The sequence below is a fragment of the Triticum urartu genome, chromosome 4 (assembly GCF_003073215.2).
Source record: "Triticum urartu cultivar G1812 chromosome 4, Tu2.1, whole genome shotgun sequence".
In the NCBI taxonomy this organism is placed as follows: Eukaryota; Viridiplantae; Streptophyta; class Magnoliopsida; order Poales; family Poaceae; genus Triticum; species Triticum urartu.
Genome location: NC_053025.1, coordinates 557,426,496 through 557,427,700, shown reverse-complemented (window position 1 = coordinate 557,427,700; position 1,205 = coordinate 557,426,496).

Below are 1,205 nucleotides of genomic sequence, written 5' to 3'. Positions count from 1 at the left end.
ATGAGTCTACGCCAGAGCTCCGTCGACTACATCCAGATGGACAACTAAGGGACGATCGAAGCTCGGAACACAAACTCAAAGAAGAAGCGCCGCCATCTACCCATCAAGGTCCCAAAGTTCAGGCAACATGGCTTAATCCAAATAAACACATTCGTTATAGGGAGTAGTCATCTACATAGATACTCCCTCTGTCCCATAATATAAGAGTGTTTTTGACACTAGTGTAGTGTTAAAATGCTCGTATATTATGGGAAGGAGGGAGTGGATTATAAGATGATGTTTCCTTTTCTGCTACTCAAGTGGGAGTCTAGGTGCTTATGCACCTGGCTTCATAATTCGATTCATTTCCTCCCATTGATTTTACTTTTATAAACTATAATGGATGCTTGGATGATGTAGCAGATTTATTTTATTTACTTGTAGCATAAACTTTGTCTCTAACCTCTTGCATGTATTATTTGCCCCATGTTTTAATGCTTTTTCAGCCATTTTATTTGCAAATAACTAGACAACTAACTTCTACATATATTGAGTGCAAGAGCACATTCACTCACAAAAAAAGAGTGTGAGAATTCATGCCCTTGTTTTTAGAGAAAACGTGCAAGCCGAGCCCGAGAAAAGGGTCTAACCTTACCCGGCTTTGACTTGACAAATCCATCAACCGGCCAGGATTACAAGAGCAGGACAATACATGGAAAGTATAAAGCAAAACGGAAATAAAGGATACAAGGTACATTGTGGAACAAACTCTAAGGCAGTGACAACCCTAGGCAAGAGCTTGAAGTACCGATGCTAACATCCACCATAATGCCATCACCGGCAGACCAACATGTACACGAGAAGGAAGCACATAGCGCTTGCATTGTGTCACTAACCGCATCCGGAGGACGAAACAGGGGCCAAACATGGTCTGTCTCTGCTGCCACAAAGGGCCACTACCCTTCCAGGCTCAATGGGTGTCTTACCGCCGGCCGGCAGAATGGTTCCCAGAACCAGGGATGGCAATTTTATCCACGAATCTGGATACCCATGGATACCCGACCCGGTTGGGCATGGGTATGGAGCACATTTTCGCCCATGGGTCCATGTGGATACCCATGAACAGCCGGGTTGGGCATGGTTATAGTTTGTGCTCCTTGGATATCCAATGGATACCCGTATGACATGTGGGGCCATATGCCAGTGATAGTAGAAAGAGCGAATCA